Below are 18,387 nucleotides of genomic sequence, written 5' to 3'. Positions count from 1 at the left end.
ATTCCCTTCTCCAGAGGATCTTTCAACCCAGGGACTGAACCCAGGTCTCCTACATTGCAGACAGATTCTTTACGTCTGAGCCACCAGGGTAGCCAAAAAAAAAAAAAAAAAAGACTGCTACGTGTGTGAATTGCTCAGTCATGGCCGATACTTTTGCAATTCCATGGACCATTTAGCCCACCAGGCCTCTCTGTCCATGGAATTTTCCAGGCAAAAACATTGGAGTGGGTTGACATTTCCTACTCCAAGGGATATTCCTGACCCAGGGATGGAACCCATGTCTCCTGAGTCTCCTGAATTGGCAGGCAGATTCTTTGGCTCATTTCACAAGCTAGCAAGGTAATGCTCAAAATCCTTCAAGCTAGACTTCAACTGTATGTGAACCAAGAACTTCCAGATGTACAAGCTGGATTTAGAAAAGGCAGAGGAAGCAGAGAGCAAATTGTCAACATCCATTGGATCATCAAAAAAGCAAGAGAGTTCCAGAAAAGCATCTACTTCTGCTTTATTGACTATGCCAAAGCCTTTGACTGTGTGGATCACAACAAACTGGAAAATTCTTCAAGAGATGGGAATACCAGACCACCTGACCTGCCTCTTGAGAAATCTGTATGCAGGTCAGGAAGAAACAGTTAGAACTGGACATGGAACAACAGACTGATTCCAAATAGGGAAAGGAATACATCAAGGCTGTATATTGTCACCCTGCTTATTTAACTTATTTGCAGAGTGTATCACGTGAAAAGCCAGGCTGGATGAATCACAAGCTGGAGTCAAGACTGCCAGAAGGAATATCAACAACCTCAGATTTTCAGATGATACCACTTCATGGCAGAAAGCAAACAGGAACTAAAAAGCCTCTTGATGAGGGTGAAAGAGGATACTGAAAAAGCTGGCTTAAAACTCAACATTCTAAAAAACTAAGATCTTGGCATCTAGTCCCATCACTCCATGGCAAATAGATGGGGAAACAGTGACAGATTTTATTTTCTTGGGCTCCAAAATCACTCTGGACAGTGACCGTAGCCATGAAAGTAAAAGTCGCTTGCTTTTAAAAAGCTGTGACCAACCTAGACAGCATATTAAAAAGCAGAGACATCGCTCTGCTAATAAAGGTCCATATAGTCAAAGCTATGGTTTTCCAGCAGTCATGTATGGATGTGAGAGCTGGACCATGGAGAAGCAGAGTGCTGAAGAATCGATGCTTTCAAACTGTGGTACTGGAGAAGAATCTTGAGAGTCCCTTGGACACTAAGGAGATCAAGCCAATCAGATAAGGAAATCAACCTTGGATATTCACTGGAATGAACTAATGCTGAAGCTGAAGCTCCAATACTTTGGCCACCTGATGCAAAGAGCTGACTCACTGGAAAAGACCATGATGCTGGGAAAGATTGAGGGCAAGAGGAGAAGGGGGCTACAGAGGATAAGATGGTTAGATGGCATCACTGACTCAACGGACATGAATTTGAGCAAACTCCAGGAGATAGTGAAGAAAAGGGAATCCTGGCATGTTGCAGTTCCTGGGGTCACAAAGAGTCCAACACAACTTAGTGACTGAACAACAACAACCAGTTATCTATTCTATGAGACTCTGAAGACAGGTCGTATTCTGTTTTCCATCTCTTTATAAATCAATTTTGTTATATTTCTAAAAATTTCCACTCTTATTAAAAGCTGTCCATAGTATATAATGATTTTTCAATCTCTACTGTATCTATAAGTGTCTCCTTTTTTGTTGTCATAATTTCCTCTATTTTTCTTACTCAGCCACTTTTAAATAATACTTCTTCACTGCCATTCCCCCTAATCTCTATTCCTGGGATCCCTATTAGATCCATGTTGACACTTTTCTATTAACCCCTATGCCCTATAATTTGCTTCATATATCTCTTTTATCTCTTTGGACTGCATAATGGGTGATGTTTTCATTTCTACTTTACTGTTCACAAAGTTTCTCAAGTGTGTCTAGTCTACTATTTATGAAGGTTTTAAAATATTTTTTCTACGTTTTACGAGTCACAACTACCTTTTTCTGTCTCATAGACTCATTCTTTTTCTTTTTGGATGCTATTTCCTCCTTTGTTTTTTGAAATTCTGAAATTTTTAGAAGTCCTTTTAAAAATATCATTATTTCCTTAGACGTATATTCTCCTATTTTTTGACTTTTTTTCCTTTGTATATCCATGGATTATCCCCTTTGGATTTCCTACCGTCAGGATATTTTATAAAAGATTAAAGTAGTAAAAGAGATGACTGAAAGAGCTATAAACAATTTAACCTTCAGTATGTATGATTCTTAGATGAAGACAGAGATTGGGCAATCTTCAAGTGTATCTGTACTCACATTGATTTTTAGTGTCTTCCAGGAGTTCAAGTGTTTGAAACACAATAGAGAAAAGAGGAATCTTTTCCTCAAAAGACATCTGGTGAACATGATGATTATCTGAGTTCTAGGAATGGATGTTTTTCTAGGATTATCTGATGTTGCTCTTTGTATACACATGTACACTCAGGTACACCCATGAGTGAAACATTGATAACAATGAATCACTGATAATTTAATATTTATAGCTTTTATTTCATTGGCTAGTTTTGAGTGAGTAAACACTATTGTTCCTCTGAATTAATCTTGTCAAACAAACAGGTCCTGATGTCAGTGTATTTTTACAGGGAGTGAATACTGGGTCATTTAAGCATAATCATGTTATTTTCATTTGAAAGCCAAAAAACTAAAATAGATATTCTCAGTTAGTAATTTGTAAGTTGGTCCTAAAACTTTTAAAAGTACTATCTAGTTAATAATTGGGTCTTTACTCTTAGTGACAAAATGGCTGTTGAAATTAATTTCATCACAAACCACAATCAACCAGCCATATCTTTCTCTGTTCAAAATCAGATTTTTTTTCCCCCCGCTCTCCCAGGGATGAATCTTGCAATGTGGTCCTAAGACAAGGGCATACCAGGTAAAGAAAGGAGTGTTACTGAATAAAAGGACCAACACAAATTAGATAATAAGCTGAGATAATACACTCTCTTAGTCTGTATCTGCTGTATAAAAACATCTAGCCCTTACAGAATTGATTTTAAACTAAACATTTATTTTAAAAAGAAAAAAAGATGGTTTTAACTCTTGATGTTGCTCATTACTGTAATTCAAATACCTAGAAAAATGTCTGTTGGGCAGGATACACTTGCTAAACATTTGAAGAATGAGTGAACAGGTGAGCAGGTTAATTTCACTGTTTATAATTCTGATACTATGAACTTTCTGAATTAGTATTTTTTTAAAAATTTGTTGGAGTATAGTTGATTTACAATGTTGTGTTAGTTTCAGCTGTCAATCAGCAAAGCCAGTCAGTTATACCTAGACATAGTTCCACTCTTTTTACATTCTTTTCTCAGAGCATTACGGAGTACTAACTAGAATTCCCTGCGCTATACGGTAGGCTCTTATCAGTTATCTATTTTACATACAGTAGTGTGCATATGCAGAGAAGGCGATGGCACCCCACTCCAGTATTTTTGCCTGGAAAATCCCATGGACGGAGGAGCCTGGTGGGCTGGAGTCCATGGGGTTGCAAAGAGTCAGACGCGACTGAGTGACTTCCCTTTCACTTTTCACTTTCATGCACTGGAGAAGGAAATGGCAACCCACTCCAGTGTTCTTGCCTGGAGAATCCCAGGGACGGGGGAGCCTGGTGGGCTGCCGTCTATGGGGTCGCACACGACTGAAGCGACTTAGCAGCAGCAGCAGCAGCAGCAGCAGTGTGCATATGTCAGTCCCAATCTCCCAATATATCTCTCTCATCCCCTGGTAACCATAAGTTTGTTTTCTGCATCTGTAACTCCATTTCCGTTTTGTAGATAAGTTCATTTGGACCCCCTTTTTAATTTTATTTTTTAATTTTTTTAATTTTTAATTTTATTTTTTAATTTTTTTAATTTTTAATTTTAATTTTATTTTACTTTACAATACTGTTTTGGTTTTGCCATACATTGACATGAATCCACCACGGGTGTACATGAGTTCCCAAACATGAACCCCCCTCCCCTTTTTTCAGAATTCCATATATAAGTGTTATTGTATTTGTCTTCCTCTGACTTACTTCACTCAGTAGGACAATCTCTAGATTCAACCATATTGAATTTGATAGCACAAATACTAGTCCAAATTGCATATTAAAAAGACAGACAGGCTCCCCCGAATGATACAACATGAGAAGAGAAACTTCTCCAACTAAATGTGACAACCTGTATCCCCTTAGGATGGAATGTTGCTTAGCATCTCTCCTAGAAGTCTCTGAAGGAAAACTTTAACGCTATTTACCAAATTCCTCTTTAACCAATTTATGAATCTCTCATTTTGTGATTTATGCAGAGATCACAAATCATATACGAACCAGAAAAATCATAAAAGAAAATCCTGACTCTCTCACACTGAACCTGATTTAGCGAATTCAGTATTAGGAGGTGAATTCTAAAAAGTTTTCCCTCTAGTAACCATAAAGTCAGAAATGACAAAATTATGCTACTGCACACTCAAAAATAAATATCCCCTCTATGGGATATCTTACAACAGAAGTTGTCTCAATAAATTCAGTCATCATCTACACATTTTAAAAAGTTTAGTATAGCTGACAATCAAACTCCAAGAGACTTGCCACTTCTCAGCAGGTTACCAACCTTACATTTACACAAATTAAATGAAATGCTCCTGTTGCTTACTGGTGTTTAATTAACTTACAGCAGTAAATTTCTATAACTAACTACAGTTAACACTTCTGCATTTTTCATCACTAGACTCGCCACATCACGAACCTGGGAGTCATCATTTATATTAATGGGAGCTACTAACAAGCAGTATGGGAAGAATTAATTCTAAGTTTTAAAAAGGTTTCCAATAATATAAATCAGTAGCACTCAAAATTTGAGGCATGATTATCATCAGTATTTGCTCAAAAGGAAATACAGAAAATTACTTGCATAAATGAATATGAGTCAAGAACTGATGTATGAAATGATATGAATTAAAAAAAAAACCCACTGCATCAACCCTGTGCAAGGAATGAGAAAGGAGAAGCTGTATACAAAGCAACACATATTCTAATCTTAAAGAAAGTAGCTTTAAGAAAAATAGAAAATAATGTTTCACTGTAGTAGAGACCCTGAGAGGAATAGTACAAAAGGATACAGGCACTTAAAAAAAATTAAATACTAGCTATATAATTGTGAATAACTCCAATATAGAATAACTGAAGTAACCAAGAAATAATTTGAATAATTATCTATATAAAATAGACACAATAAATATTAGTAGACTACATAAATGTAAAAGCTACTCAAGAATCTAATATATAAGCAGGAGTGAGGTTGTTAGGTTGAGAAAGGTTTGTGCAGATTTAACTCTATTATCAAACTGTCCTCTGAAATATACAAACTAACTGAAACTCTCACAACAGATGAAAGTTCCTTTTCTTCTATATGCTCACCAAATTAAGTACTAAACAGACATTCTCTTTTTGGCCAGGTTGATTGATGTGAAATGGTTCTCTTGTGGAGTTAATTTGCATTTTCCTGATCACTAGTGAGACCGAGCAATTTTTTCTTATGTTATTAGAAATTCAGGTTTTGTTCTTCTGTAACAGTTTCCTAGTATACTATGTCCATATTACTATGCAGTTGACTGCTCCTTTTCGTATTAATATATAAAGGTTCTTCTTATGTATCTTGAATACCGATCCTTGGTTAAATCTTTGTGACATAAATCTCTTCTCCTGATAAGTGGCTTATCTTTCTATTTTGTCTTCTTTTGCTACAGTTAAGTTTAAAAAATGAAATTAAATATATGACTCATTTCCCATATTAAGGTCTGTATGTTTCTGTGATTTATAAAGAGATCTTTTCTGAATCAGAAGGTATGGGCTTTTCAAATTTCTCATTTCTACTTACTATTATCACTCAATATATAAATATTTACTGAGTGACTATTATTTGCAATGGTAATTTTATATAAATTCCCTCTTTAATTCTTCACATTTCTCTAAAGCCATTATCTTCATTTTCAGATGAGTACACGGCGACTAGTGAAAGTGAAAGCCTCTCAGTCGTGTCCAAATCTTTGCCACCCCATGGACTATACCGTCCACGGAATTCTCCATGCCAGAATACTGCAGTGGGTAGCCTTGCATTTCTCCAGGGGATCTTCCCAACCCAGGGATCGAACCCAGGTCTCCTGAATTGCAGGTAGATTCTTAACCAGTTGAGCCACAAGGGAAGCCCACACTGAGACTAGTGAGGTGAAATAAACTGGTTCAAGATACGTCTGACACCACAGTTCTTTCAGAAAAGTGAAAGTGGGAAGCCACGGTTTCTCCTTTCTTAAGTTTAGAATACTTTTATTATTTACGTGCAATATAGTTTATCCCTGTTAAAGAATTATACATGGAAGTGAATATATGTTTAAGTCAAAGTAGTCACATATTTATTATAACCACTCTGTGATCCAGAACACTTTATATATTACTATGCTCTGAATAAATGAATATCTGTATACTGATATTTAAACACTCAAACCTAATCATCTTTGAAAGTAATTTTCATTTTTATGTCCACTAAGGATTGAATTATTAATTGATGTTTCTTTTATTTATGCCTAAGAGAAAACTGCAGAGCAATGTACAGTGAAGTCATTCACCAGGCTGAGTGAGAAACTGGATGCTTTGATCAATGGAAAGGTGCAATACCTACTTGTGCCGGGTATGTGTGTTTCTGCTGTTATTTAGTCTGCTTGGGCAGCTTCCAAGTCTCTTCCACACTCACTGGCTCAGCCATTTAGGGCCACTTCCTAAAACATACTTTTGCTGACTACTCAACCCCATGTATTTCTAACATGAGCCTTAGAATGCTGAGGATAACTGTCTACTGACTTGCTCTCCATCCCTGATACCACTTTGACAGCTGAGTAATTTTACCTAATGCCAGAATCTTGTGCAGTGACAAATATGTACTAGGCCTCCACGTATGGTTTGACTTCAGTGATGTCACCTTTTGTAATTTATCTCTTGTGATTTAACTATATGTGAATTAAGTTTCATATCAATTTTTCAAGGAATTAGAGAAGAAAAACACTCTGAAAATCAACTGATTATTTAATCTGATTCAGAGGTTACATTTGGTGATCTTATAACTAAATTATTGTAGGGAGAGGTATAAAACATGGCAGTGAATAGAACTATGTGGTTCAAAGAATTATATTACTTTGTTGCATAATGTACTATTGTCCAGGACATAAATGTTACCCCTAGAAAACTGTCTACAGAACTATTATCATAAGATACTTTGGGAAGTTAAAATAGTTCATATCTACCTAAAAATAATTTTCTTACTCCTTCTATCATTTTCTTCTTCAGGAAACCAAAAGATTCCACAAATCATTTAATCCAAACTTTCTGACTTGATATAATTATCCTCATATCCCTTGTTGCTTGCCTACCAAAAATCAAACATAAGAATTAAAGGAGGACTTCCCTCGTGGTCTGGTGGATGAGAATCTGCCTGCCAATGCAGGGGGCAGGGGTTCAATCCCTGTTCTGGGAAGATTCCCCATGTCACGGGGTAACTAAGCCCATGTGCCACAACTACTGAGCCTACACGTGGGAACGACTGAAGCCCGCACACCTAGAGCCCGCGCTCTGCAACAAGAGAAGCCACCGCAATGAGAAGCCCACCCACCACAACCAAAGAGCAGCCTCTGCTCGTCACAACTAGAGAAAGCTGTGCGCAGCAACCAAGACCCAGCACAGCCACACACACACACAAAAGAATTGCAGGAAAGAAAGAGCTACTTTCAATGCAGTCTCTTTTGAAAGTCGCTCAGTCATGTCCCACTCTTTGTGACCCCATGGACTATACAGTCCATGAAATTCTCTGGGCCAGAAAACTGGAGTGGGTAGCCATTCACTTTTCCAGGGGATCCTCCCAACCCAGGGAACAAACCCAGGTCTCCCGCACTGCAGGCAGATTCTTTACCAGCTGAGCCACCAGGGAAGTACCAGGGAAGCCCCAGTGTACTATCAATAAAGTCTTATTTATTAGAGTAAATGATTAATTCATATCAGAACCCAAAGCATCTATGCTGTCATATGATACACAATAATAACAGACTGGAGAAGGCCAATCCATGCTACCTGGAGAACTCAGTGAGGCTCTGGGGACCTCCTGTTGAGAAACACTGATCTCAGATATTCTAATAATGTAGCAATCTTTAACCCATGACATAGCCCACGATTAACTAAATATATTATTCCTCTACCTTCCCTTTTTCTCCAAAGCATTACATCGAACCTCTTTACTCTGACTGGAATACACTGTGAACCAGAAAAGCAGTAAGTTCAACTTTGGGTCACATGTCAGAGTCATCTGGTTTTCTTTTTTATTCCACTGACTCATTACATTACTGTATTTTAATTTAGTTGGTTGCAGAAAGCTGAGATGACAATAATACTAGAGAAGACTTCCTCATCCAGATAATAACATCAGCACTATAAAAGCACACTTCATTAAAAACAACACACCCAACAGTGTGCTCTCAAGTATCGGCGATGAAATGGCTGCACAATTACTTTCGACTCGTTTTCTACATTTCCCCTCTCTCAGTGGAATGCCTAATCTTCATAAGGTGTTCATTTCCTGTTTCACCCAGCAACCACCTTCTGCATTTTTATTCTGTTGATCTCTCCTGCCTAAATTTCCATGGGGATTCTTCATTTAAAACACACTCTTTGCTCTCACTCCTAAACATAACCCCATCAGCACTGCTGCCTGTGCCTTGGATTACAACAGGCACTGAAGTTAATAGCTTCTCGGTCCTAAGGGAGTGTATGAAATAAGGGTTGTCCTGGCCAGAGCATCTAGAGTTAAAACTATGGGCTAGAACGTGGAGTGTCAGATTACTTAATAGCATTTGCAAAAGTAACATCCCTTTTGCTCTCCTAATTCAACTCAAAAAAATATTTATTGAGTGTTTACACAATACAAGGCTCTCGGTAAGGCAATGGAATGAGTTTCGTGCCAAGTAAGATGCAGTTTCTACACTGAAAATATTTCAGACAAGAATAAAACAAATACTTGTATCACTGAATTGCTGTTAAAAAGAAATGAGAACATATATCAACATAGTTCATTTCTGAGGTACTATATAGAGAGAATTCTTCATAGGATTACAGAAGGCTATTACAGTCCATCAAACTATGGGGAATTAAGAAAGACTTTATGAGGAAAATTTTTAATAAGGGAAAGGCTTTAAGTACAACCACAATTATGATCCTAGAGATGGCCAGGGAAGGCATTCTAGATAAGTAGACTAGTAAGGACAAAGAGTATCAAGTGGGAAATAATGTGATGTGTTTAGAAAGCAACAGTTTGACTGAAGCACAGGTCAGGAACAGAGAGTACTCTGGGACAAGACTAAAAAGAGTAAGTAGAGGGCCGGGTTGGGAACTGTTGAATTATTTGAACATGATCCACATTTCTTTTTAAGAATAAGGGCTTCAGCGTTTACTATACTGATGGGTTCGAAACACAGACATTTACTTGACTCATTAGTGTAAATAAGGCAGTAAACTCCCTGAGTAGGTGACGAAAAAGAGACAAGCCTTAACATCTGCAATAGTTTTTTTTTCCCTTGTGTTCTGGGAAACTTCATTAGTCCTCTCCATTCACACCACTGACGGAAAGATGATGTACCTCCTGGTGTTTCTAGAAAACAAAATCTAGTACTATGCTATGGGGCCTGCATTTTAAATTTTCCTTAACCTTTTCCTGGGCTTCCCTGGTGGCTCAGTGGTAGAGAATCCACCTGCTGATGCAGGAGCCATGGGTTTGATCCCTGGGTCGGGAAGATCCCCTAGAGAAGGAAATGGCAACTCAGTCCAGTATTCTTGCCTGGGAAACTCATGGGCAGAGGAGTCTAGCCTGGTGGGCTATAGTCTATGGGGTCTCGGAAGAGTCAAGTCAAACACGATTTAACAACAACAATCTTTTCTTAGGTCAACTTTCCCTTTAAGCACCTAGAATTAGTGGGGGAAAAAAAAGGAAAAAGAAATTACACAGCTGCCTGGAATTCCTGTTGCAAAGCTCAATGTATAGGTAACAGTAATTGGAAAATTTTATTGAGCATCTTCTATGTGCCAAGCACTGTGCTTCATTTAAAGCTCATGATAACCTACTGCCACAGATATTATGCCAGGTGAACCAAGAAAGGAGGACATTTCCCCAGTCACTCTTGATTAGACGTGAAGTCCCAATGTAACTTCAAAGCCTTAAGTGATTAGAAATTAAAAAAAAAAATGAACAAAAAACTGCCCAGTTTAAATAAATTGAGGAAAGGGAGAAGAAAAGAGAAGCATTGTGCACTGTACCTTTTAGAGAAAAAAAAATGTCAAAGTGAACCAACAGATAAATAAGATTTAAATAATTAATGTTTTCAATAAGAACTTAGCATGGGAACTCCACATAATATACAGGAATTTACATCAAGGCATTTTTCACCAGTGAGCTTTCCCTAAAAAGGAAAGGGGTACTTCAGTCTCACAAATAGCCCCTTTTTGATAAATACACTTCTTCCATCTCCTCTGTCATTGTTGCTTAGTCACTAAGTTATGTCCAACTCTCTCTTTTGCAACCTCACAGACTACAGCCTGCCGGGCTCCTCTGTCCATGGGATTCTCCAGGCAAGAATACTGGAGTGGGTTACCATTTCCTTCTCCAGGGGCTCTTCCCCACCCAGGGAGCACTGGCAGGAGGATTCTTTCCTACTGAGCCACCGGGGAAGCCCTTCCATCTCCAAAAGATGTTTGCTTAAAAATACTTCACTTACAACTGGTATACCATCTCTTGGGCTTCATTTCCTCAGTGGAACAGATCAAAGTGAAGGCTTAGTTAACGTCATGTATGTCCTTACTTCATTGTTCAACCTCTTTCTTCATTTGTGCAATGATGGGTTGAATCATACGACCTAGGAATATTTTGTCTGGTTCTAAAACACAATGTCTATAATTCAGCAGGTACAGAAACATTTTTTCCCTTCTATTTCTGTTTTACGGTATACCCTTAGGTAGTTACAATGGAGCTGGACTGAAGACATTTGGGAAAGCTTTCACATGAAGGGCAATTTTTCAGCTTAGGACACATTTCTGTAATCAAGTGGAACACCTGAAAGAACTAATAATTCTATTCATTTCAGTTAGTCACCCTGAAAAATATTTGTTTGATTATACTTCTAAGTTGCACAACAAGAAAAAAATAGAAAACCACAGCATTTGGTTCACCCACTGCCTCAAGTTGTAACAATCATTGTTCAATTTAAAGATCTGAGGTCTGAGTTCCTGAGTACTTTAAATGCCAGCATCTGAAGAACAACCTATAATAAAATGAAGATGAAAGGTTACAAAGAGTGTTCTAATTTATAGGATAAACAGAAGAAGACTTAAAAATTAAAGCCACAGAATTTAAGCCTAAGCATGATGTGAAAATCTCCCATTTCTGGAAGGAGGTAATCCAATTTAACTGGACACCATGAAAGCAAATATGGCAATTTAGTGAAAATGGTGACCACTTCTGAACTCTTCACATTAAAACAGCTTGATTAGCAAACAGAAGCTGAAAATGTTTACAGGAAAGAATTTTTAATGTAAGATGTGTCCATGGGTGTTTAAGTATGCATTAAGCACATAAAAAAAAGAAGTGAGGAGTCAGAATTATAGCTGTATGAAAATAACACCAGTGTGAAAACATTTATGCCTTCAATACATGCCAATGAAATCCCAAGGGCCAGTCACTATGGCTATGGAGAATTTGCTGCTGCTGCTAAGTCACTTCAGTCGTGTCCGAATCCGTGCGACCCCGTATTCAGCAGCCCACCAGGCTCCCCCATCCCTGGGATTCTCCAGGCAAGAACACTGGAGTGGGTTGCCATGTCCTTCTCCAATGCGTGAAAGTGAAGTCACCCAGTCGTGTCCGACTCTTAGCGACCCCATGGACTGCAGCCTACCAGGCTCCTCTATCCACGGGATTTTCCAGGCAAGAGTACTGGAGTGGGATGCCATTGCCTTCTCCATGGAGAATTTGCTACTTATGCAAATAACATTCAAAGTATTTTAACTGATTCAAGGAGATGCCACTAGAAAAAATTCTCATTCATTTATTAACAGGTCAGTGTTACCAGGTCAAGAGATAGGCTGTAGGAATACAGAGATAGGAATCAGTCTGATCACTGCCACTTGCAAATTTCTTTGTCCCTTCCCCTCAGACAAAATGCAACCTGGTTATGCTGAAGGGGAAGATAAATATCCATAAAGATCCAGATATGCCCAGGTGGCTGCAAGGGGGCTCAAGTCACAGACTTGGGGACCTGTCCAGCCAGTTCCTTTATAGATAAGTATGCATGATCGCCACATGCACCCACTCACAAAAAAAGGTGGTAGATCATTAAAATAGACTATTCCTTCTCTCATGAGCAGGAGATCCATATGCAGTGACTATGGTCTGGGCCCATGAATATCTGATTTTGGATATATCACAATTTCTTTGTACTCTAGAATTTTTTCTGTTTTTAAAAGAAATCAGAATCAATCAGGTAAAAAAGGCAACTCCTGGCCTTTTAGTCAAGATCTTCCATTGGAATAAACATAAGCACAAAAATATCCATGAAATGGGAAAAGCAGCACTAACATTTCTCTCAGTTTCAATAATTCCACTAGAGGAAAAGAGCTGACCAGCTCTTAGAGATCTGTAAAAACCTTGTGGTGGACAGGCCAGGAAGTTTCAAAAGTGCCTGCCAATTTACACCACTCCCTATTTCTCCTTCTGAGAATAAAACAAAAAAAAATGTCAGACATCTTTTGAGGACTTGAAAAAGCCAAATGCTCTGACCAGCTATGTCCTAGCTCAATGACTGTTTCACTGCTCTATTGTGAATGTATTACCTAATATTAGGTAATAGGAGTGAAATAACGACGACCAATGCATTTTATTTCAAAAATCACTTTAAAATCTACTTTTCAGTCCTCAGTGAAAAAAGAAATAAGGGGTAAAAGAACATTGCAGCTGGACTATGGCTACATTCCTTTGTGTTTTGTGGTCTGAGCCTCAAAATGAAATGCAGCAAAGATTGCAGAGTTCCCCTTTACAGTGTGCAGGTGCATAAGTAATGGTTTAGGCAAGGCGTCAGTCCAGACCTGGGCTTCAAACAGACCAGACAAAGGGAAAAAACCTAGTTTAGTGAAACTAGCTAAACAGGGCTCTCAACCCTAATGTATCGCATGCCCATAGCGAGCAGAAACAGGTAATCAGAGAGGGCAGAAGCTGAGGATTCCTAGGCCTATTACATTAAATATAATTTGTCCAATGTATCATTTAATTCCTATTTTCTCAAGAAGACCTGATTCTACCTAATACCCTGGAAAAGTTCACATCAAAATCAACACACTCTTTCAGTGATCCAGGCTAATAACTGAAACGTTGATTCAATCAACAACCATAATTAATAAATGCACTTGTATTTAGAGATACATTTACACATCGATGCTGTTCCAAAAAGCATCTGAGGTGCTTTACTGCCCCAGAGGAAAATATTTGACAGTTCATAAAATATAAGACATCAACTGTGAACTGAATTATTAACTTATGTACCAATAAGAAAAGATAAAAATATCATTTTTTATTTTTTTATATGATAAAATACCGTTATCTATCATGTCATTAATTGGAAGATGTATCTCATTTTTAGCAATATTAGTAAGATGTCAAAAGTACTTACATTAGAATCAATAAAATACATTTTTTGTTTCAGTAAAATGGGGAAGACAGAGGTAGAATATAAAATTCATTCACTAAAAAGCAATTTCTGTGGTTCTCCTGGCTGCCAAAGGGGGAAAAAAAAGAGCAATGTAATCACCTAAATCTAACTGGCCTTCCCAGACTGCTTAGGAAAATCACTCAGTCAATAAACAAATCATCACTACTACTCACACTGGAGCATACACTACAAGGAGTGCCCACATGCTGAGCTGCTCCTTCACAAATTAAAGTGCACAGCTGACCTGGAGAAAGAGTATTTATCATTCTGAGGAGTTACCCTCCTTCAAACTCCCAAAGTAATTTCCTACAAAACTATTATTTTAAGGTAGATCATCAAGAGCAAATTTGATAAAAATCTGGAGAGATACATAATTTTATTAATATGGAGCCAAGAGATAGTTGGGAGGGGTGGGCATTCTCCACAAAACTATAAGGTTATCTTTGTGAAAGATATATCTGCTTATGGTATTCTCTCTTAAAATCCCCTAGGGGATCCCTTCATCCCTTATAAGTAGTATTTTTCATCATTACAAGAACAAATGGAATGATATCAGCAAAAATGGTAAAGTAGATCAAAGGACTTGTCCCCCTAGAGAAACACTGAAAAAAAGAAAATCAAGCAAAAACTGTCCATCAAAGGTTCACAACTGGCTGAACAATCGATCAAGAAAAAGGAAACTCAAAATTAGAAGGAACACTTTGCAGTATTTTTACTTATCCTGTCCCTCACCTCCTCTGGAGCTCAGCAGTGGTCCTACAGACAGCAGACTGCCAGGGTGAGGCCCTGACTCCTGGTTCTTAAGGGAGCAGAGCAGATCTTATTTTTTTTACCAGCACAGTAAAAAATTTGTGTTGGTTTGTCCTAACTTGTCTGGGGGCAACCTGAAGGATGAATGCAAGGCACTTGCCTTTGTTTTGCCTAGTCAGAACTCACTCAGAGAGTAAAAACAGGACAATGTTCAAGAAGTAAGGCAAACAAACAAACCTAACTACTTCCTTAGGCAAAAGATTAAGGCTGAGACACACAACAGACTGTCTAGTCTGGGAGGAACAGCTGGGGAGAACTTCTTTCAGAAATTAGTGTATTCAAAAGTACACTGTGGAATCAGAAGTTATGGTGGGAATGTAAGTGGGTGCAGCCACTGGGCAAAACAGTAAGGAGATTCTTCAGAAAACTAAAACAGAATTGCCATATGATTCAGCAATCCCACTCCTGAACGTATATCCAGAGAAAAACATGGCTTGAAAAGATACATGCACTGCAATGTTCATCACATCATCGCTTACCATAGCCAAGATATAGATGCAACCTAAATATCCACTGACAGATGAATGGATAAAGAAAATATAGTACATATAACAATGGACTATTACTCAGCCATAAAAAAGAATAAAATAATGCCATCTGTAGCCACATGGATGGACATGAAGATTACTATACTAACTGATGTTAGTCAGACAAAGACAACTATCTTATGATATAGCTTATATGAAGAATCTTAAAGAATGAACTCTGGTGTTGGAGAAGACACTTGAGCGTCCCTTGGACTGCAAGGAGGTCCAACCAGTCCATCCTAAAGGAGATCAGTCCTGGGTGTTCATTGGAAGGACTGATGCTAAAGCTGAAACTCCAATACTTTGACCACCTCATGCAAAGAGTTGACTCGTTGGAAAATATCCTGATGCAGGAGGGATTGGGGGCAGGAGGAGAAGGGGACGACAGAAGATGAGATGGCTGGATGGTATCACCGACTCAATGGACATGAGTTTGAATGAATTCTGGGAGTTGGTGATGGACAGGGAGACCTGGCATGCTGCGATTCATGGCGTTGCAAATAGTCAGACACGGCTGAGTGACTGAACTGAACTGAACTGGAAGACTGATACAAATGAACTTATTTACAAAACAGAAACAGACTCACAGAGAGCAGACTTATGGTTACCAGGGGTGAAGGGTCAGGGGAGGGATAGATTAGGAGTTTGAGAATGATATGTATACCCTGCTGTATTTAAAACAGATGACCAACAAGGACCTACTGTATTTTGTAGGTATATCTGTTCAGAATTCTGTAATAACCTAAGTGGCAAAAGAATTAGAAAAAGAATAGATACATGTATATGTTTAACTGAATCACTTTGCTGTGCATATGAAACTAACACACTATTGTTAATCAACACTCCAATACGAAATAAAAATTAAATAGATAAAAGATTTTAAAAATACAAAAGATTTTGTATACATGCTCCAGAACACAATGCATGCTCAGAAAACACCTGAGAAGACCCTAGGCTTTCACCTCTGGCTAACTGATAGGCTTACTATAAGAGGTGAAGGCTAAGGCCTTCTGGTTGAAATGAAAGGACACTACACAGTTCCTGAAACTGAACAAAGAAACAAAGGTCTCCAGTGAAGATAACTACACAGGTAAACTAAGAAGACAGCAGTACGGGCACACAGTGCATCAAGATGTCATCAGTGACAACAAGAACCTAAAGGTGAGGGGACAGGGGCATAGAGGAGCAGAGTTTCTACATATTAATGAAGCTACTACTACTACTACTACTACTACTACTACTACTACTAAGTCACTTCAGTCGTGCCCGACTCTATGCGACCCCATAGACAGCAGCCCACCAGGCTCCCCCGTCCCTGGGATTCTCCACGCAAGAACACTGGAGTGGTTTGCCATTTCCTTCTCCAGTACTAATGAAGCTACGTGGCTATTACTTCAAAGTAGACTGTTATAGAAATGTTAACTGTAATCCCAGAGTCACCAATAAGAAAATATCATAAATACACTGAAAAAGAAATGAGATGGGAATCAAAATGGTACACTACAAAAAATCAATGAAGAAAAAAAAAAGGCAGTAATGGAGGAAAATGAGGCCCAAAAAAAGGTCTAAGAAATACGGGGGGTGGGGGTTGGGGAATGGCAGAAGGAAGTCCTTTTATACCACAAATTATGTTAAACAGAAGTAAAGGAAACTCTCCAATCAAAAGGCAAAGATCTGCAGAAAGGAGTTAAAATGATCCACTATATACTGCCTATGAGACTCATTTTAGATCCAAAGACACAAATACGTTCAAAGAGAAAAGATGGGAAAGATACTCCCAAATACAGTAACCAAAAGAGAGCTGAGAAGTCATGCTAATATCAGGCAAAATAGTTTTTAGGTCAAACTTGTTTCAAGAGGCAAAAAAGTTCATTATATAATGATAAAAGGGATAGTTCATCAAGAAACAGTATCTTAAAACATGCGCACCAAATGACAGAGCCCCCAAATAAAAGAAGCAAACACTGACAGAATTGAAGGAGAAATAGTCCTACAGTAATAGTTGGAGAGTCTAACACTCCATTTTCAATAATGGACTGTATAGCTCGACAGAACATCAATAAGGACATCTAAGACTTGACAACACTATAAACGAACCCAAACTAACACATACATAGAACATTACATCTAACAATAGAAGATAGTTTCTTCTCAAATATGTCTGCAACATTCTCTAGGACAGACCATATATTAGGCAACAAAACAAGTCTTAATAAATTTAAACATACTGAACTCATACAAACTATCTATTTCTCCATCACAATGGAATTAAACTAGAGTTCAATAACAGAAGGAAAACTAGAAAATTCACAAATGTGAAAACTAAACCCTTTTAAAACCAATGGGTTAACTGAAGAAATCACATGGGGGAATTAGAAAATAGTTTGAGATGAATGAAAATAAAAATGCAGCATGCCACAATTTATTGTGGAAGTAGAAGCTGAAAGATATAAACATTGACACTAAAAATGAAAGCTCTCCTATCAGTAACCTAACTTTACCTCTAAGTAATAGAAAATGAAACCCAAAGCTAGCAGAATGAAGGAAATAATAAAGATTAGAGTGGAGATAAAAGAGAATACAAAAATAATAAAATCAACAAAATAAAAAAGCGAGTTCTTTGAAAAGATCCATCAATTCTTATTCTAGATCAGTTTTTCACATCAATAAGAAAATAAAAGACTCAAACAGCTAAAATTAGAAATGAAAATAGACATCATTAAAGATCTTACAGAAATGAAAAGGATTATAAAATAATACTATGAACAACTATCACTAACAAATTACATAACCTAGATGAAATGGTATTGTTCTTGGAAACACACAAATTATCTAAACTGAGTTAAGAATATATAAAAAATATGAACAGACCTATAATTGAAACACTAATCAAAAACCTCCCAACAAAGAAAAGTGCAAAATCACATGGCTCCACTGGTAAATTCTAACAAACATTTAAAACAAGAATTAACAGCAAACCTCAAACTCTTCCAGGAAAGAAGAAGAGAGGGAATACTTCAGAATGCTTTCTGTAAGGCCACTATTGCATGCATGTCGCTCAGCTGTGTCCAACTCTTTGCAACCTGTGGACTGTAGTCCCCCGGGCTCCTCTGTCTGTGGGATTTTACAGGCAAGAATACTGGAATGCGTTGCCATTTCCACCTTTAGGGGCTCTTCCTGACCCAAGGATTG

At 37.9% G+C, this 18,387-nt stretch overlaps 1 protein-coding gene across 2 annotated transcripts in view; it reads right to left on the bottom strand.

Moving 5' to 3' along the window:
- UVRAG (UV radiation resistance associated) overlaps positions 1–18,387 on the bottom strand; it is a 327,753-nt gene that overhangs the window by 108,147 nt on the left and 201,219 nt on the right. The gene's annotated exons all lie outside the window — the stretch shown is intronic.

The sequence above is a fragment of the Ovis canadensis genome, chromosome 15, assembly GCF_042477335.2.
Source record: "Ovis canadensis isolate MfBH-ARS-UI-01 breed Bighorn chromosome 15, ARS-UI_OviCan_v2, whole genome shotgun sequence".
NCBI lineage: Eukaryota > Metazoa > Chordata > Mammalia > Artiodactyla > Bovidae > Ovis > Ovis canadensis.
Note: the sequence above shows the minus strand (reverse complement) of the source record. Positions and strands in the feature narration are given on the sequence as shown.